The following is a 17768-nucleotide window of genomic DNA, read 5'->3' as shown; positions in this document are numbered from 1 at the left end:
GATAAGAACCATGTTTTGGGAAATTTACTCTAGCTGCAATGTGGTCTGCAGTGGGGTGGGGTGCACCTGTGGTGATGGTTAGAAAAAAGGCATCAGAATAGACAACACAGTAGGAAAAATGTTGATAATTTCTATCTTAGTGCGCCTCTGAGTCAAGAACTGGATAATTGAGGTATTGTGCACTCATGAGGCAGCCTGATGCCATGGAAAGAACTTAAGAGACAGGGCATATGGCCTCTAATCCCTGCTCTGCTTAACAGTAGCTGTGTAACCTTTGGCAAGGCATACTTTCTGAGCAGAGGATTTTAAATGAGGGGTGCTGTGTTTCATGATCCCAAGCCTCCTTCCAGCTCTAACATTCTACATATGTACAATGGTACCTGCCTCCCCTGACCCAACACTCCTTCTGAGCTTTTCCTTTGGGATCAAGAAGACTGGAGGTCTCTCAAAAGAGTGAGTAGTGTCTGAGAAGGCAGACGGCCAAGAGCCATAGATGCCTTGTGACAGGTAACTGCTGGTGGCAACTGCTAATTTCTAAGTTCCTATCAGCTTTTCTTCTAGCAAAATCCTCTAAGATCAGCTGTCCCGCCCAAATCTTCCCAAATGAGACTTGCCATTTCATAAGCCCTAGACAGCAAGGCTGACATGCCTATAGCATTTCAAGAATAAACTTTTCCTAATTCAACAAGAGTAACCAGGTTATTCCCTAAACTCTCACAGTTGCTCAGAATTCACCAACTCCTTGAATTTCCTTGTGGCAATATATACATAACATAAAATTTACTGTTTTAACCATTTTTAACTCTACAGTTCAGTGGCATTAAGTACATACACTGCTGGGCAACCATCATCACCATCCATCTTCAGAACTTTTTAATCATCCCAAATTAAAACTTGTACCCGTACAGTAATTCCCCATTTCCTTCCTCCCCCCAGCCCCTGGCAGCCACCATTCTACTTTCTGTCTCCATGAATCTGACTACTCTAGGTTCATGTAAATGGAATCATACAATACTTATCCTTTTGTGACTGGTTTATTTCACTTAGCATAATGCCATCAAGGCTCATCCATGTTTTAGCATGTATCAGAATTTCCAAGGGAGATCAGCTCGGTGCTTTGTGTCCACCTAGAGGGGTGGGATAGGGAGGTTGGGAGGGAGAGGCAAGAGGGAGGAGATATGCGGATATATGTATATGTACAGCTGATTCACTTTGTTATACAGCAGAAACTAGCACACCATTGTAAAGCAATTATACTCCAATAAAGATGTTAAAAAAAAAATTTTCCTTCCTTTTTAAGGCCAAATAATACTCTGTTGAATATATATACTACCTTTTGCTTATTCGTTCATTTTTCAATGGAAATTTAGGTTCTTTTCATCTTTTTGCTATTGTGAATAATGTTGTTATGATTCACAATACAAATATTGTATTAGGTGTACCAATATCTGTGAGTCCCCACTTTCAGTTCTTTTGAGTATTACTCAGAAGTAGAATTGCTGTATCATGTAGTAATTCTATGTTTAATTTTTTTGAGGAGACTTTATACTGTTTTCCACAGAGTCTGCACCATTTTACATTCCTACCAGTAATGAGCAGGGGAACCAATCTTTCCACATCCTGGCCAATACTTGTTATCTTCTTTCTTTTTTTTTTAATAGCACTCCTAATGGGTGTGAATTCTGCATTTCCTTTTTCACTCTAACTTGTCTTCAACACCTCTATTTACAGAGCAGAGTAGGAGTGTTCAAAGGCCAACACTATCATCTCCATCATCATAATCATTATTATGGATTTGGTTTTACAGTTTACAAAGTTCTTTTTGTAAACTATAAAATATGTATATTTGAAATAAATATATATATTTCATGTAATATCCACAAAGTATAGGAACTTGGCAAGTCTTAATATCTCTATTATGCAGAGAAGTAAACAGGTTTCGGTTTATTCGAATGGTCCTAATGTCATACCATAAACTGGTAGTCGGGATTGGAATCCAGAACATCTGCACCTCATTCTAAGTCTCTTCCTGCTACCCAATGAGCAAAACTCGGGGCTCATCATGCAGCTGTTTTTCCAGTGGTCTATGACTCTCCTCAAATCTGTGTGACCTACACAGATGTAGGTGTTTGATCAGATTGGTAAATCAAAATGAGATTCAGGGAGGTACCCATGGCCCTGACCCAGCCTTATAAACGACTGGGTCTATTCCCACCCTCTCTTCCAGGGAAGACAAAAAGTTATGAGGTCTCAAATAACTACGAAGAAGATAAGTAGAATTATGCTCTCCTGTCACCAGCTCACTGGGCAACCAAAAAAATTGCATCTTACAATTGCTTATCAGTGAGAGACGCAGGTGAAGCCACTTACATACGACGGTGATTCTGAAAGTATAATCCTCAGATCAACATCGAGGATTTCTCTAGAAACTTGTCACCAAATTCTCTGGCTCGCTCTTAAACCCACTGATTGTATCAGAAACTCTGCCTGCAGCCCAACAACGTGTGGTTTCATAAGCCCTCCAAGTGATTCTGATGTGTGTCAAAGTTTGAGAACCTCTGATATAGAAGAAAGAACGCTTGTCTTAAGATCAAATAGACCACAGTGCTAGACAACTCTTGTTAACAGCACTGGCTTTGGGCCCAATACTCCATTTTAGCTGCTTTTATTCTTTAAAATTGGAAAAGTAGAGCCTCACAGTCTTGGTGAGTATTACTGAGTCATGTGTATTTGAGAACATTTTGTACTTAAATATCTTTAAGGAAACGTAGGGGGTTATGATTCCGCTGGATAGGCTGAGCCTAGGGATGCCTGCTGTGCTGATGGAAGGAAGCTGCCTCTCCCATAGTGCCTATTTACTCAATGACCATGAGGGTTATCACAAGATCCCAATCCAGAGGCTCTAATGGATTTACCCCGGGACCAAGCAGTAGCTCCAGAGCGGACAAGCTACAGGCTGGCCTGAGAACTAGGAACTATGGTATGACCTAGTACACACACACACATACACACACACACACTGAGCTAGGTAAGAATTTTCATCTTAGAAACATGAAAGTGTTAATCCAAGAAAATGAAGTAGTAGGTGATAGAAGCTGAAACCTAACAACTGCTTTGAGTCAAGACAGGTCATGGCAAGGTGAAATTATAAGGAAGCAGAAACTTTAAGAAAGATAAAAGATATAGAGAAGTTACTGTCAGAGAGAAAGAGTAGAGCAGAGAGGAAGCAGGGTTGCCTTAAAAGATGGCAACCCTGTGACCCACAAGAGGGGAAAGAGGAGCTGATCCCTAAAGCAATCGCAGCTTCTGATGGCTTTCTAGCACCACTTTGAATCCCTTGTAATGAATGACATTTTCTCTTGAGTGGGTCCCTGTTCCTTTAAAGCCCAAATCCTCAATTCAACACATTTTCATTATTACCACATTTAGACTGTAGAAAAGAAGATCCAGCCTGGCAAGGATGTGGGATAGTGTGTCGTTGCCTTCAGTTACATGATGGGCTATCATAAGGAAAAGATAGAGGGCTTAGACCATGCATCTCCAAAAGCCTGAGTCAGAACAAATACATAGAAGTTATGTGATCCATGAGGGCTTAGAAAGGAGGTCTTTTCTAACAACAAAATTTCCTTTTTATACAGCTTTTCTTTTACCAAATTTTATCATGAGCATGCTTTACAGTTTAAAATTAAAAACTGTTTTTTAAAATGTTTTCAAATATTGGATCTTTCCTGTCAACTTTAGAAAAAAATATTTCCTTTGGTAAACATTGTATTAGCAGTCAGTGTTTGTTAAATTCTTAATGTAAAGTTCAGCACATGACTTATGGGATTTTAAGACTCTTAATTGGCCACAGTCTGTAACCTGAACTGTGTGGACAATGTAGGGTTTCACCAAGGGACTTCCTTGAGTGCTCAAATTCCAACCTAAGAGTCAACATACTGTTCTTTAACGATTTCCTCCTTAATCCTTTCTAATATAAAAAAGGAACAACTTGCTCACGTGTTTAAGGCATAACCTACTTTCCAGAGACACACACAAATATTTCATTTCCACCAGTTTTAATGGAGCATGTAGGTGTAGAAGATGGCTTCTAGTGTGTGTAATAATGTGACTGTGTATTTATTAGGATCTGCTTCTAACTACCACTTCTAACAGTGTGGCCTCAAGTGTGGCAAGTAGGATTCATAACCCACATAACCTTAGTTTTCTTATCCGTTAAATGGGGATAATAATAGTCCCTAATGTGTTTTGTAGCATCAAATGAGTTCTATGGAATATGGCACAGTTCTTGGTACACATGAGTTCTTTTCATTATTTATTTTTATTATTTATCATAGATTTTTATTGCTACTGGTTTTATATATTATTTTTGGTTTTGCCATTATTATTTTTGGTTTTGCCATTATTTTTGGTTTTGCCATTATTATTGACTGAAGAAGAATTACTTTTGGCTTCTAAACTAAAGAATTACCAGTAATGCAAGCTGCCTTTTCAGTCCTTCTACCTAGTAACCACATACCTGCAGAGGTAGACATTTTCCTAAACTCACTATATGTGATGATTTAATTTTGATAATATCTGAATCAGGTACTTTACCAGCTTCAGAGACCACCAGTGCCTGAGGACCATTCTCCCCTCAACTCTGATAAAGCCCAAATTTAGGGGAGAAGCCAAATGAGAATGGAAGTTGAATACATATAAAGAAACTCCAAAACCTTTCAAATTTTACATTTCAACAAGGACCTACTGTATAGCACAGGGAACTCTACTCAATACTCTATAATAACCTATATAGGAAAAGAATCTGGAAAAGAGTAGATAAATGTTTATGTATAAATAAGTCACTTTGCTGTACACCTGAAACTAACCCAACATTGTACATCAACTATACTGCAATATAAAATCAAATATTTTTTAAATGCCAAAAAAATTTTTTTTACATTTCTAGGTACATCTCTTTCTCTGCATGTTTCCATCAGCTTAAGGGGAGGTATCCTGTTGGAAAGAACCTTAAGACCTTAATTCAATGTCCCATCCCTCTGTAAAATTACTTCTGTCCTGTGGCCACCCATGCCCTCCCAAATAACTCAGGCAGTTCATTACATATTTGGACAGTACTGACTATTGACAAGTACTTTAAAATATGTGCCTAATAATCTGTCTTCTTTTACTTATTGTTCCTACTTCTACCTTCTGGTGCCACAAAGGAAAATGGTTTCCTATTTTACTCAATAACCCTTCAGATATATCTTATACCCCTTCATATCATTCTTATATGTTTTAAATTATTACTTATTTACTCAATTCATTCAGAAAAGAAATTTTACCTACTACCCTATCAGATGCTGTACTTGGCATTAGGGGAGTACAACAGGAGGGAAAGTGATGCAGTCCTTAACCTCTTGAAGTTTATGTTACCGTTAAGTCTTTTTTCCGGGTCAAAATTTCTCAAGACATTTTTTTTTCAACTCAATAGCAAAAAAACTAAAAATCCAATTTAAAAATGGGCAAAGGATCTGAATAGACATTTTTCCAAAGAAGACATCCAAATGGCCGACATGTGCATGAAAAGGTGTTCAACATTAATAATCATCAGGGAAATGCAAACAAAACCACAATGAGATATGACCTCACACCTGTTAGAATGGCTATGATCAAAAGGACAAGAGATAGCAAGTGTTGGCAAGGATGTGGAAATAAGGGAAGCCTGGTGAACTGCTGATGAGAATGTAAATTGGTGCAGCCACTATGGAAAACAGTATGGAGGTTTTTCAAAAATTTAAAAACAGAACCACCATATGATCAGCAATCCCACTTCTGGATATATATCCAAGGAAATGAAAACTAGAATCTTGAAGAGATATCTATACCCCCATGTTCATTGCCATGTCATTCACAATAGCCAAGACGTGGAAACAACCTAAGTATCCATCAATAATAAATGAATGGATATTACCCATGGATAAATAATAGATAGATATTATTCAGCCATGAGAAAGAAGGAAATCCTGCCATTTGTGACAATGTAGATAGAAATGATGGAAGGTGATTGAATTATTATTATTCCCAAATAAAATAAGATACTGAAACATTACTGAACATAGGCTTCCTTTTACAGAAAAACTAAAAATTTTTAGGACTATTAATAAATATGTTTGGTGCCACATTGAGACATTTTCTGTAAGAAAGCACAGTTTTAGAAATTATAAATAGCATTTATAAGATTGTCATTCTACAGAATGCTAATGTAAAGCACAGTTTATAATTTCTTATTTCTTAGTTTCTACTAGAAATTAGGTTTTTAAAGGTTAAGTATTCTAATTAAAATATGAAATTAAAACTAGTAAAAATTAATAGGGAAAACATCATTGCATGCAAAAGAAAGAAGGTATAAGGAATGGAAGTGCATTTTGTTAAGGGAAAAGTAGGTGATTTTGTCCTAAAAAGAAGTTAAAAAAAGAGAAAAAGAGAAAAGGATGGAATCTGAAGGTGAAGAGAAAATCTGTAGAAGTTTTGTGGAAAAGAAACCCTGAGAAAGGAGTTTTATATGTGATCAGAACTGGCTAAGATTGGAATGAATTTTAATATTAACAGTAAGGTGGTACAAAGTTAGAACTGGTTTTTCTCCCTGTTAAGAGGACAAAGTTTTCTTGGACTCTTTATCTGATTTTTTTTCCCTTTTTATTGAAGTATAGTTGATTTACAATGTTGTATTAGTGATCTGCTTTTGATAACAGACTATAAAATTTCTTTACCGTTTAAGTAATCTGTTGCAACGGCTCTGTATTTGCCTTTGAAGTCTTTTATTGTCACTAAGCTAAATGAATAAGTATCGTTTCACAGTGACCTATGATCTTATTTGATCAAGTGTTTTAAAACCTTTTGGTATCTTTGATAAATTTCCTTAAGTCAAATTCTAAATGAAGTTCTTTTGACCTCTAGCTAACTTTGACATGATTCAGAGAGCCCCTGGAACATATCAGAGAGACATTAAACTAATTAGGCTTATTTAGTATGGTAAATTACATGGAAATTATTGTCAAATGAGTGGTGATAAAACTTCTTAGGTTATATTGTATGAGTAAATGTCAACAATATAAATGTTCTAGAAATTATATGGAATTTCTAATAATTGAATGTGTCATGGTATAATGTTATCAGTCATAATTCTAGTTAATATTTTAATATTGTATGTCACAAAAATAACCAAATTTCTTTGACAATTACATTGTAATCAGGCCTTTAACTGTGACTTTTTGAGTCTTTTGTCATTTATAGACACATTGTTTTACTATGATGCTTTTGCAAAAATTCTTCATCTTCAAGAAGAATCATAGAAAGGACTTCTTGACAAGCACAGGTTTCTGATAACTTTCAGATCATACCCCTGAACTGGGTAATAAATTAAAGAATTCTAATGGAAAACCGGATGGCTTCATAAAACTACTAACAGAAGTCAAGATCAAAAAGAATTAGTTACATAGGGCTGAATGATAATTTTTATGACTTTTTTCCTGAAATACTACTGGCTTTAATCTTTGTTTTCCAGATACAAGGAAACCTTTCCCCTTCAGCTAATTATGGGTTACAGCAATTTGGTAAGTTACACCTCTGTGAGCAGAATTGAAACAGTTATCTTTTCTCTCTAACTGATCCCTCTGCAATCTAGACACTCAATAAGATTCTTATTTTCAAGACAATATAATTATTTGCATAAGTTTAATGAGAATCTGTTTTTCCTATAATAGGACATAATTGGAAACACTGGTCATATTACCATGGCTTTGACTGGAATGTCATATTTGAGAATGTGCATAGAATCAGGTTAAGACCAGACAGCTTTAAATAACTAAGGTGAACTTTATGGAGCCATAAAGCTCCTTGGAAAAACAACCTGGTACCTTGCTTACAGGGTTCCCAGAAACCTTACGAGGTAAATAAAAAAGGTCACTTTCTGACAGGTACAGGAACCTCAAAATATTTTGAGAACCTCGAGAAGAGAGGAGCCAACACAAATCTGTAGAGATTGTAGGTGAAATCTGAAGACAAGTCCTTGGCATGGCTCTCCAGGTCTTGAGAGATCTTTTAAAAGTTCAATCTGAGATTCCTTATGAAAAGTTCCAGCAAAGCCAATTTAAAAGGGCCTATGTCAGGACTTCCCTGGCAGTCCAGTGGTTAAGACTCCGCCAAAACAAAACAAAACAAAAAACAAACAAAAACAAAACAAACAAAAAAGTAAAAGAGCCCATATGATCAATTACACTTATGTAAATAATCAGACAAAGTTTATTAAAAGCCAGAATTATTTTGCAAACAAATTAAGTCTCAAGTTGACCATATTTGGTAGAAATGAAGGTAATGAGGTAAATTTAAAGAGAAAATTGTGTTTCAGTGGATATTAAGTTCTAGTTTTAATTGTCTTTGTATTTAGCCTAAGTCTCACTTCCTAGATGGCTCCTTGTTACTATGTTGCATTATTGTAAAGTTTAATTGAATTATTAAAAGGACATTCTAAGCTTGTTCCTGAAGCTTATCACTTTAATCTATCTTTGGATGAAGATCAGATGCTCTGTGACCTGCAACCAGGAGATTATGTGCACTGGAAAAAGCATCACTTAAAGGACTGTCTTCCAACTAGTTAAAAGGACCCTTTATCAGGTACTCTTAACTAGCTCATGAGCAACAAAACTGAAGGGAATTAACTCATGGATTCATATTTTTCACTTAAAAAGGACTCCTGCACTGGATTGGTCTATAGAGAGGACTGCTGATCTTGAACTCATCTTAAAACAACGCTCAAACAGGGGAGAAATGACACCCATATCAGGATGAGAAGAAGATGACATTAGCAGTAGATGGCTATCCCAAGATGCCAGACATGACCTGTATGACTATTCAGAGTGTTTTCTTGATTTCTTGGACTTTTGCATATGAATCAAATGTTTTTCTATCATGGGTTCAATCCTATGAAAATTTTAGAAATCAATCCAATTGTGAGGTTTGTAGTAAATTACCTACATCCAGTACTTCTGATTTACCTTGGTGGATTTCTTCTCTCTAAGGCTCTGATTGGATGATCTTTATAAAATTTATTTTAGAAGAAAGAAGTTGTAGTTCTGTTAAGGCAGCTATTGATATTGCTAAATAGATCCCCTCATTTGGCCAATCAATCATACTTGCTCCGACCATGGCCATAAATAATAATTTTCTTTTAAGTTACTCAAGTTCAATCAGAACAACAAGCTAACTTTCAGTCAAAGAATATAGCTAATCAGTTATTAGGAGGGACCCACCCTCAGTTATGGGATGGATCTATATGGCTAACACGAAGCTATGGTCAGTTAAGTTTAAGGCTCCCCCGTGTTGGGAACAATTAAATCATACGAAGATTATCAGCCTAATAATGCTAGAAAATTAGGTTGGGTGCCTTATGAAAAATGCCAACATATCATTTCCCGTAAAGAGAGAGATTGGTATGGAACAGACTGGGTCAGGCAACCGGGAATATATGAGGTCACACCTAATGGAACTCAATGGTTTTCAGCATCAATTTGTGGTCTTGGCTTCCTCCAGGATGAAAAGGAAGATGTACCCTAGGATTCCCTTGGTCTCAAGGCCACATGCATAGCAATTTAGATATGACTCCAGCAAATTTACCATTAGTACCAGCCTGATGGACCAAGAGATCTGTATTCCATTGGTATGACCATTTAGCACCTATTTTTGTGCCTTCAGTAAAATTGGAAGATGTAATTGCCCACATCGAAGCCTTAACAAAATTCACCCAACAGGCCTTAAAACAATAGTGATCAGGCTATCAGCCTACTGAATTCTGAGGTCACTTTGATGAGAAAAGTGGTGTTAAAAAATCACAGAGCCCTCAATATCCTTCCGGCATCTCAAGGAGACCCCTGCACCATAATTCAAACTGAATGCTGTGTTTTTATACCAGATGAATCCTCTAATATAAAACATTTAATGACACACATGAAAAATCAGATTTCTGCCTTAAGTGATCCACTTCCTAATATTGGTCATCTTCTAAAGAGTTTAATTCCAGAAGCTCGTAGCTTAAATCCCTACTTATGACCTTATTAGTGTTATTAGCTATATTACTCATATCCTATCTATTTTATAAAATTGTTGTTTTTTGCATGTGTAACCAAGTCTCTGATAAAATTAATGTTGGCTAAACATCTTGAGGCAATTGATCACATATATAGCTCTACATAAAATTAATTGTATACGGGACTTCCCTGGGCAGTCCAGTGGTTAGGACTCTGCGCTTCCACTGCAGGGGGCTCGGGTTTGATCCCTGGTCAGGGAACTAAGATCCCACATGCCGTGTGGTATGGCCACAAAGAAAAAGAAAAAAAAATTAATTGTATAGTGTAACTCTAGTTACAGGAAGAAGCAACAAGGGAAAACATGTCCTGGATCATGGTAGACAAGTAAGACATATGATCCAGAGAATTTATAGGTTATTAACAGAGCCTAATCTAGATATAGCACATGAATGGCCTATCAACAAAATCCTTACCTGAACTAGGAATGAGCCTTCAATAGTACTGTGGGACAAATCAGTCACAAAATGCCTCCCAAACCTTGGTCAAATTTATGACCAAAAGAGAGCAAGCTCCAAACAAAGGGAACAAAGATGGTCCTCATCATCTCCTGTGACAAAGTCACAACCCATTGCAGTTGCCTAGAAACATTGCACTCTGAGGGGAATTCCAGTTGGAAAAAACAGGAAGCATACGGTGCTTTGGCTAGAGGGGCCCCTAGATAGTAAAGATGCATATCTAAGAAAGAAGTTCAATGACCTCAGACTCTTGCATCTTACCATACATAGAAAAGCACTAAAATTATTAACTCGAGATGTCTGTTTTAATGATTAGCAGTAATCTTTTAATGCTCAACTACATTTTTTTTTCAGCAAAAACTCCTATATATCCTAGCTCCTCCCTGACCTCTTTAGAACAGTTCCTCAGAGCTATCTGAGAAGCTGTCTCCCAGGCTATATTTCTCAGTAAGATCCCTGAATAAAACTGAAACTCACAGTTCTCATGCTGTGCATTTTTATTTCAGTCAACACTCTCCCACTTAAATACCTTCAATAAATCCCCTTTAAAGTAAAGTACAAACTTTTGACCAGGCATCCAGGCAACATCCATTCCAGTCTGGTCTCTAGGATTTTGTTTTACTCCTTTACTCCTTACTCTTGTATATGTTTCATTTAGGCAGCAAAACTTGGGTAAAGGTATGTCTCATTCATTTTCACATTCTCTCCATACTCAGTAGATGCTCAAATGATGGAAAAGCAAATGTTGGGTAAACAAATATTTGCTGGGCCCTACAGAGACAAAGGGACACAAAGAAATTTTAACAGAGACTTTGCTAGGTTCCTCTGTCTTTACACACATAGTTCCTACTACAGATATCTATGTTATAGCTCCCTTCCTGGAACAGATCCTCCATCTACCTTCTTTAGGCAGTTCAGGGGAAGGTCAAATAGTATTCCTGAGTCTTTTGAGCCTTAAAAATAATCAGCCTAAATTAATCCTCAGGTCAAAGAGACACAGTTTGGGGTGGCAAATTTTGCTCCCCTACACATTATTAAATTTTGTTCTATTTTCTCCTTTCAATCTGTAGCATGTCAATTTCATTCTCAGACCAGACAAAAGAACTTAGACGGGGAGAGGAAAATTTCTTTCCTCCCCAACAAAAAGGCTCTCATATAAGGTTAAGGACTTCTCCACAGTTTCTATCTACCCACATCACACTCTGAATGCTGATGTGCAATTTTCACAACAGTAAAAGAAGCTGGTAATCAAGTTTCCTTGTGTAACAGGAGCCTGATAATTCAAGGCATTAGTAATAAAAGTTTGAAAAAGGGTAGGTGCAATATCTGTCATATTTTGTCAACCAATGTACTCAAATGTTCGTATCCCAGGGAGTCTTAATAAGATTGAAGTGATGTTTCCTCCTTTCTCTGTTAATCCGAATCTTAAGTATCTTTCAAGGCTCATCTCAAGAACTCTTTTAATGATGTTTCCAAGAAAAACTCTGGCAAGTATTAATTTCTACACTGTTCTGACCATTCATACAAGCTAAGAACTATTATTCAACACAGTTCTTCATTTTCTTTTAACACATCATTCTCTGTGTCATGTGTCCAAGTCTTATATGACTTTATCCACACTGAGGACCCATGAATATGCTTTCATAGCAAGTGATTTTTATGCTTTCCAACACAACCTCTCAGCCCACCTTTGATTTCATTATGAACAGCTGCGATGACCAGTTTTGTGCACACTGACAGTGTCTCACCTTAGAACTCTGTTGTGCCTCTCAATATTTCTGCCTCAGAATCTTTTCCCTCCGCTAAGGAGCTTAAAAGCAAATGCAGGGAAGTTCACCTCCTGGAGCCAACCCTAAGCAATGGGAGCCAGAATTCCATAGATAAATACTCTGGCTTCCAATTTTATACATGTCCTCAGAGACCATCCAGTGGGGATTGAGCCCCAATTGCCCACAACAGTAATCAGGCCAATAATGCATCACTTTTCTTTTTTTTTGGTCTTACATATCCAGTTCCTTTCCTCCTGCTTCCTGCCAAGTAAACTTCTTGCCTTAGAATCTGTATTGTCAAGAGGAGGGGAGTGTTTGGGGGGAGAGGGTTCATGGGAGTTCATTATTTCATTCCTCAACTCTATTTTCTAGCATAATTTATATCTGTCAGTTGATTAAAATTCACATAGAATTTTCACAAACCTACTTCATTACATTCAAACTAAAAATCTGTAAGAAGCCACCATGCCCATTTTTCAAATGAGGACACTGTGGTTAGTTGCCATAGTAAAGATTACGATATTATTCATTCAACACAGTTTATTCACAGCCTACTACCATGAAGTCAGCGCACTAAGGAAACACACAGAAAGGTTTTCTAAACCCATGTTTGGGGAGTGGGGCATTGGTGAAAAATGTCTTCCCAGAAGAAGTGAAATCTAAACTGAGATGTGGGCGAATTGGTTCATAAAAAGGGGACAAATCATAAAGGATCGATTATGCCATGTCAAGGAATTTTTATTTTATCATAATTGTAAAAAAGGAGTCAACGAAAAGTTTGAATTAAGGGAGTTACATTATCATTCTGCTTCCAAGCGAAGAACAGATTAGAGGATTAAAAAAGAGGCAGGAGAAAAATGGCTGATTCTAGGGCTGAGGCAGAGAAAATGCAAGATTAGTTTCAAGCATCCTGTAGTGACTGAAATTAAGGAAATGCTCAAAAAAAAAAAAAAAAAAAAGAAAAAAAAAAGAGCATGCCATAGGGCTACAGGAGCCGAGTAGAAATCACTCCCAATGGCAAAGCTGGAATGATTTGACCAACAAAATAAACAGCCTAGTATTAGATTATTTTAAAAATATAAAATAAATATTCATGAGGCTTTGTACTTACTTATATCACTATCTAGACTGTTGGGGTTCAGGGCAAGTCATCATATTGATTATTTTGAATTAAGGTGACTTAAGAAATGGCCAATGCAGGAAGGACACTCTAACCCTCCTCTCTGTCTCCCTGAAAGCAGGAAATAAATCTCATGTGAAAAGTGCACTCCCTGCATCTGGAGGTAGAAGGACACCCTTATCGCCAGAGGCAGAGAACTGGGGCCAAGATGCCTGTAAAAACAAACCTTGTTACTTCTTTACTTTGCTACCCCAAGTCCAAACTCTGTTTAGATTCTTCATTAATTGTGCACCCAAAACCGAAGTTTCTTTGTCCTGTCAATTACTCATAAATTTATTGTTTCTTTGTCTAAAGAGTATAAAAGCTTCCTACTTTGGCCACCTCTTAGGTTCCAATTCTATGAACTTCGTGTACACAAATTAAAATTTGTTTCTTTTTCTTCTGTTAATCTGTCTGTGTCAATTTTATTACTGGTTCAGCCAAAAGAACTCAAGATGGGTAGAGGGGGAAATTTCTCCCTCCCTGAAAATACTGATAATTATTGGATACATGAACAAACAAATAAGGGAGAAGAGACAAATATTCCGTATAGAGGAATTCAAAATAATTTATATAGATTCTCCCTCTTCAAGAAGATTGAACTTAACTTCTTTTCTCCCTGATGTAGGCCACACTTAATGATTTTGTTCCAAATAATAAACTATGAAAAGAGGGAAAAGGTAACTTTGTAGTTGAGGAAATTGGCCAACACTACCTGAACAAGGTGACCAAGTTTAACATCATCAGTGGCAAGTCATGTTAATTGCATGTACCCAAGATGTATGCCGAGAAAGGGTATCGCATCATCTCTGTGGTGTTTTTCCCAAAATCTACAAACCCAGTCTGACAATGAGAAAAACACAAACAAACCCAAATTGAAAGACAGTCTAAAAATACATGGCTAGTACTTCACAAAACTTGGGCAGGAATAGGCAAGGGGATTAACAAGGGATAACTGAGGAACTGTCTCAGATCAGAGGAGACTAAGGAATCATGACTATTAAATGTGATATTGTATCCTGGATGAGATCCTGGGACAAGAAAAGGACAGCAGTAGAAAAAGTAGTAAAATCTGAATAAAGTCTGAAGTTCAGTTAATAGAAATGTTCCAGTGTCAGTTCCTTAGTTTTGACAAAGCTACCAAGATAATGTAACAATACGGAAAACTAGATGAGGGGTATACACAGACTCTGTACTATTTTTTCAATATTTCTATAAATCTGAAACTATCCTAAAATGAAAGGTTTCCTTAAAAAAATAGTAGGATGTATTGAGAACAGTTCAGAGACTGCTTCAATGAGTTGATAATGGTCTGAATTAGAGAGACACTGTCCCAGCAGAGAACAGAGTGAAGATTTTGAAAGTAGGTTCAACATGACTTGGTGACTGTGTTAGGGGACCAAGGAAACTGGTGATACAGAGATAGAGAACAGAGAGTACATTGCTGGTGAGTGGATGAACCAAGTCGTAAATCCAGGTCCTATGCCCCTTTAGAACTATTAGGTGCATAGCATATAGCATATAGGAGCGCCCAAGTGAAAGAACATAGGGAACTAATCCAGGCATGGTGCAGAGTGATAGAATCGGAATAGAAAGAAGGATGTGGATCAAAGATGAACTAGGAAAATTGTAGTTGATTAGATCGAGTGCCATGGAAAAGTAGGGACAAAAGATGGCTTTAAGCCTAAGATTTGAAATGATGATGGCTCTCAAGAGCTTAGGAGAAGTTTGGAAAAGGAGGATTGATGGAAAAGATGATCAGATTTATTTGGTAAAGTGTTTGAAAATGATGTCAGGACATCAGTGGAAATGCTCCAGGGTAGAATGAAGCCAGGTAGACAGTCTGGAGACATAAACCATAAATCTAGAGATGTGAGAAAGACTAACAAAAGATCATTTGAATTGGCAAGAATGAATTCATTAATAAAATGTTAGAGGTTAGTTTAAGAATAGTAGGACCAGAAGCCAGAATCTACTCCAATTATTTTCATTTCCTTCACATTTTCTCCCTCTTGCTGTGCTTGTTCCAAACCAACTTGCATTTTCTTATTTGAAATGTGGTTAGTTATATATTGATCTTTTGTCCCTAAATATATGTTTCTACCTTTAGCCATAGAATTTTTCTTGGTTTCCATATATCCCCAAAACATTTTGTTTTCTTCCAGTAAACATTTACATATCTCAACTAGACTGTTTCCTTCTCCCCTGTTTGAGCATTTAGTTAATCATTGCTGGAGAGGAATCAGTGCCAGACTGGGAAAAGAGCAAAGCTGCTGGAAAGTGAGACTCAGGGCTGTATCAACAAGGAAACATGGGTGGGAGGTGGTCACGATCGCTCTGGGTTTAATGGAGGTGGTCTTCAACACTGACAGCTTGCCCCTTTTTAAAAAAGTTAATGCAAGAGTAGTTCAGAAGTTCCCTATAAATTAAATATACATTAGAGAAAGATTTTACCAATCAGAGAAAAGAGAAGGGGCAAGAAGTTGATCCCAAATCTATCATAAGCTCTACTGTGGCAGCAGTAGTAATAGTAACCATTTATTAAGCCTTTAGTGTCATGGTGTGAGCCATGAGCTTTACATACATTATCCTCTTTATTTCTAATGACAACTCCATGAAGTAGGTATAGGTCCACCGTCCTTAATTCATAATTCCAAACCATACAGAGTTCTGAAATACAGAAGTTTTGTTTGATTTTGTAACTCATTTGACAGCAAAATCTGTCAAGAGATAATTTAAGGTTACTTATTTTCTTTATATTATGTGTTTTGCTGCAGAATTATTAGTGTGCTTTTCTAGAGAGAGCTGCCCTAGACACCACTGAGCTTTCTATAATGAATAGTATATGCATCATATGACTTTTCTAAAATTTAAAAAAAAAAAACCCTCTGAATTCCTAAACTCATCTGGCAACCAGGGGTTTTGGAGAAAAGATTGTGAAAACTGAGGGTGATAAATGTGAAGTTTAGCTCAAAGTCACACAGGCAGAGATTTTTTTTTTTTTTTTTTTTTTTTTTTTGGCTGTGTTGGGTCTTTGTTGCTGTGCACGGGCTTTCTCTAGTTTTGGCGAACGGGGGCTACTTTTTGTTGCGGTGCACGGGCTTATTGTCATGGCTTCTCTTGTTGCAGAGCATGGGCTCTAGGCACACGGGCTTCAGTAGTTGTGGCATGCAGGCTCAACAGTTGTGGCTTGTGGGCTCTAGAGCGCAGGCTCAGTAGTTGTGGCGCACAGGCTTAGTTGCTCTGCAGCATGTGGGATCTTACTGGACCAGGGATTGAACCCGTGTCCCCTGCATTGGCAGGTGGATTCGTAACCACTGCGCCACCAGGGAAGCCCCAGGCAGAGATTTGAAATGAGGTCTGCCATTCTCCAAAGACTGGGATTTGGGTCATTATATAACATGCTGAAAATGTTATTATTTTAAGAGCTGGCACCAGAATTTATCTTGGGGGAAGAACTGTCTTCATTGGGAAAGGAATTTGTTGGGTATGATATCTTAAGGATCTAGGTGTCATCCGGTTCTTTTTTAGAAGCTTGTTGTTTTGTTCTTGAGTAGAGGGGGTAAAAAGAGAAGGAAAGAGAAGGAGCAACCAAACATTTGTGGATTTGGCTTCTGTTTGGGGGGAAATAGCCAAGAAAGACTCCCATGTAAGACTGGTTCTAAAGACCTATGTGTTACTTTATAGTATTTTGTTGTCTGGTGTGTGATATGATTTCCTCCATCATTACCTTGCAAACTTATTAAAGTCTACTATGCCCACAAAGGCTTAGAGTGAATCATTTTCCCCATCTTATCAGGTGCCTCTAGACTAAACAGCATGTTTATCTCTGGAGATGAAAAAAACAAGTCATGACCTCAAAGAGTTTAGTCTAGTAGAAGAGATAAGAAAAATAAAAAATTAGAATTCGCAGTTTAATGTTCTATAATAGAAGCATGCCTAAGTGCACGGTTTGCACAAATAAGTGAGCAACTCTTTCTGTCTATCAGAGCACCATTATTCTAGCTGGGTACCCACAGGGGCAGCCAAAGCAAGGAAGACCGTATTCACATGACACTGAAAGGTATGTCTTTAATAACTGTTATTTGGAAATACACTACTAGGATTCCCAATGCTGGAAGAAATTTCCTTATTGAGTTCCAGAGTGCCTTTTGATCTCTATAAGAAGTCCTTTTATTCAAAAATATGATTGCCTGGAAAGTTGCTGAGTGTAAATCTTAAAAGTTCTATTACAAGGAAAAATATGTGCAACTTTGTG

This window comes from Balaenoptera ricei, chromosome 3 (assembly GCF_028023285.1).
Source record: "Balaenoptera ricei isolate mBalRic1 chromosome 3, mBalRic1.hap2, whole genome shotgun sequence".
Taxonomy (NCBI): Eukaryota; Metazoa; Chordata; class Mammalia; order Artiodactyla; family Balaenopteridae; genus Balaenoptera; species Balaenoptera ricei.
This window is presented reverse-complemented; position numbering follows the sequence as displayed.